This window comes from Quercus suber, unplaced genomic scaffold, assembly GCF_002906115.3.
Source record: "Quercus suber isolate HL8 unplaced genomic scaffold, Cork oak 2.0 scaffold_800, whole genome shotgun sequence".
Classification (NCBI taxonomy): Eukaryota; Viridiplantae; Streptophyta; class Magnoliopsida; order Fagales; family Fagaceae; genus Quercus; species Quercus suber.
In genome coordinates, this window is record NW_027070235.1 from 163,511 (window position 1) to 167,372 (window position 3,862).

Genomic DNA, 3,862 nt, shown 5'->3' on the forward strand with positions numbered 1-3,862 from the left:
TTAATCATTAAAATAGATCTGAATTTTTTTCAAACGAAAGGAGGATACATTCATAAATGGTTTTGTGTGATCTATTTAGCATTTTCAATATATCATTCATGACATGCATAAAATGGTACATTGGTCACTAAAGTCTAGAAGACCAGACTCTGTCTGGGCGAAATGGGTGCCTAACACCTTCCCATTCCGTAACCTAGCCTCCGGAATTAGGTCTTTGGCTAAGTAGATCTAGCCTTGTCTTTACTTTTTATTTTGGGTAGAATGTAACTAGGACAAAAAGCCATGCATTTTTGTAGATTGTAACTAGGACTCAAAGCCATGTAAATTTTCAATTTTTTTCAAATATGTATTTTTTTTATTCAATCAATGAATGGAACTATTCAGTCATGTATTTTGTAATTAGTATTTTTTTTTCTATTTTTTTTCTATAAAAAATAAGTAGCAACTCCACACCACTTACCCAAAAAGAGGGATGGCCTAAAAGGTACCTGAATCTCTTTTTTGAGAGATGCTTTTTTCGAGGTCTCTCACAGCACATAATGATTCTAGTGTATCAATGGCAGCCGTTGGAGTTGTTCCCACAGTGGCACATAAAAACAATGGGACTAGGCCCGCTTCTACATCTTCGCAAATTTGTACTCGTAGTGAGTCAGGTGATAGTGCATATGATGTTGACTTAGAAGTCTTGATGGCTCTAAAATTCATTGGATGGATCCCTGCTATTTGGGCTGCTTTTTGGATTGCACTATGTGTCTGGTCAGAAGCATAAACCACCAACTTTAAGAGGCTCTCTCTCCCAATTTGGCTTAACATTTGATCCCTTGCAGCGACAACTGTGCACAAAACGGCCTCACAAGTAGTCCCTTGTAGCACACCCCCGCCATTGCCAGAGAAAAGGAAAGACTTTGGCAGCTCAAGCATCTCTCCAAGCCAATCCACGACTATTGTCTCTAGTTCAGTAGCTGCTGGTGATGCAACCCAATTGAATCTGACCACATTGAAGCCGGTGCTAAGCGTCTCGCCTAGAAACCCTGCAATGCTACTAGTGCATTGGAAGTAAGCAAAGAAGTTAGGGCTTTGCCAATGTGTTAAACCAGGAACTATGTGCTCCTGTACATCCTGAAGAATGGTTTCAATGGGTTCTGGTTTATTTGGGGTGGACTCTGGCAAGCATTTTCGGAGATATCCTGGTTCAACTTGGCTTAGAACCGGGTATTTTTCTACATCGCGATAATAATCAGCAAGGAAGTCTATGATCATATGGCCTTGCCGCCTGAATTCCTCGGGGTCTAATGGGTATTGTTATAGGAAGAAGTGTGGCTGGGCATACGGTCAGACTTGACGCTACCCATATATATATGTACTATGGGGAAAAGAAATGGTTCAGGATTCTTTGGTTTTCTGGTGGAAGGGTTGTAATTGTGGAAAGGAAGAAGTGAAACGAGAAACTAGAGACTATCTTGTAGCTGATGAGATAAAATGAAAGGAATGGAGAGTTTATATATATAGATGTCATGAAGCTACGTGAGGAATGAAATTCACGTGATTTTCTTTGAATAGACCACCATTGTCTCAATAGCAACAATCGCTCGTCCTTAGCCTATGTTTTGTATCGTATGTGGTTTTCCAAATAATTCAACCCCAGATGAACAATAGGAGTAGAAGGGGTAGGTCCAGAATCTAGCATCTAGTACCAGCCACAGTGTTAGGCCTAAACTGACATTGACATGAAAGAGCTAGATCCATCGTTGTGTGAAGTTGGTGGCTTGAATTCAACATGAACCATGATTGCTTTGGGGGTGGCATGCAAGCCTTGATTATTTCCTATTTCACGTGCAACACTATTTCTTAATTGTTTTAAGAGTAGTTTTCATAGCATGTCCTGAATTTCGAACCGGTCTCAGATATCCAAGTTCGTTTTGGACCTCAGGTGCTCAATATTGTATATTGACTAGTTTGGAATAGTAGCAAACTATATCCTTTAGATGAGATTTAGAGTTCTACTTGAAGTATTTTGCACGTGGAAATAAGGAAGTGATAGCTTTAGGATTCAATTATACATTTGGTTGCTCAGTGCTGGCAACTCTCGCATTTTTTTAAATTATTTAGTAATTATTTTATCAGAAATAATTTAGTTATTTGGTGTAATTGTGTAAACATGTGATGAAGTAAATATTTTAATAAATAGTAAGCCACGTAATAAGTTATCTATTGTACATCATGTAACACATGCATCTTGTCATTGGCACAATCACAATTTCTAAAACCTAACTTTTATCACAACTTCTACTTTTAGGAGTAGAAGGGGTAGGTCCAAAATCTAGCTATCTAGTACGTAGCCACAGTATTAGGCCTAAACTTTCCTAGCGATTATCTCGAAATAAAATAAACTAATTTATGTATTCCAACACGTTGGTCGTACATTAATGACTGACATTGACATGAAAGAGCTAGATCCATCATTGTGCGAAGTTGGTGGCTTGAATTCAACATGAACCATGTTTGCTTTGGGGTGGCATGCAAGCCTTGATTATTTCCTATTTCATGTGCAGCACTATTTCTTGATTGTTTTAAGAGTAGTTTTCATAGCATGTACTAAATTCCGAACCGATCTCAGATATCCAAGTTTGTTTTGGACCTCAGGTGTTCAATATTGTATATTGACTGGTTTGGATTAGTAGCAAACTATATCCTTGAGATGAGATTTAGAGTTCTACTTGAAGTATTTTGCATGTGGACATAAGGAAGTGATAGCTTTAGGATTCAATTATACATTTGGTTGCTCAGTGCTGGTAGCTCTAGCATTTTTAAAAAATTTTAGTAATTATTTTATCAGAAATAATTGAGTTATTTGGTGTAATTGTGTAACCACGTGATGAAGTAAATATTTGAATAAATAGTAAGCCATGTAATAAGTTATCTATTGTACATCAAGTAACACATGCATCTTGTCATTGGCACAATCACAATTTCTAAAACCTAACTTTTATTATATTTATATAGTATATCACAAAAAATTTGATAAGTTACCTTTTAGGATTTAAGATTTAAAAATGTCCTAATCAAGTTAGTAATTCTGTAATTTTACCATTATAATTCTAATTCTTATTTGTGAGACAAAATTTGGCATGGTCACATAATGCTCCATCTTAAGAGCATTCACAACAATGAATCTAAAATTTTAGCTATTTAGTTACACAAAAAGTCACTTTATTTATTTTATTTACACAGATGATATAAAAGTAGATTTATTTTAACTTTTAACACAATAAAATAATATAAACACTACAATAAAATAATATAACAACTACAATAAAATAATATATCTCACTACCAAAAAACATCCACAGCACCAACCACAATCACCTCTACCATCAGCCACAGCCTCAACTACACCCACAACCACCACCACCACCACCGCCACCACCATCGCCATTCATCAACCAGAGAAACCTAGCTGCCATTCATCAACCATCAATAGACCCCATTCATCAACTATTAACAAAATCAAACCCATTCATCTAAATAAAAATAGAACCCATCAAAATCAAAACCCAACACCGCGATCATGGGTCTTGGTGTTTGAGATAGAGAAAGATTGAGAGATAGAGTAGAAGAAAAATGAGATAGCAGAGATCAATCGACTTAGGTCGGCGCTGGGCAGGGGCTTGGGTTGAGGGCTTAGGTCGGCGCTAGGCAGAGGTTTGGGTTGGCATTGTCGGCGCTAGGCAGGGCTTGGTTGAGTGGAGGAATTGAGGCTTGTAACAGGAAGGAATGAAGTTTGAGGAACTGAGGGGAGAGAGAATACGAAAGAATGAAGAGAAAAGATACTATCTAGGGAAGCGTGACTAAAAAAAATATT

At 37.1% G+C, this 3,862-nt stretch overlaps 1 pseudogene; it reads right to left on the minus strand.

The window, feature by feature from the left end:
* Positions 1-477: 477 nt before the first annotated feature.
* On the minus strand, positions 478-1,352 carry LOC136064924 (phenylacetaldehyde synthase-like; annotated as a pseudogene).
* Positions 1,353-3,862: the final 2,510 nt, after the last annotated feature.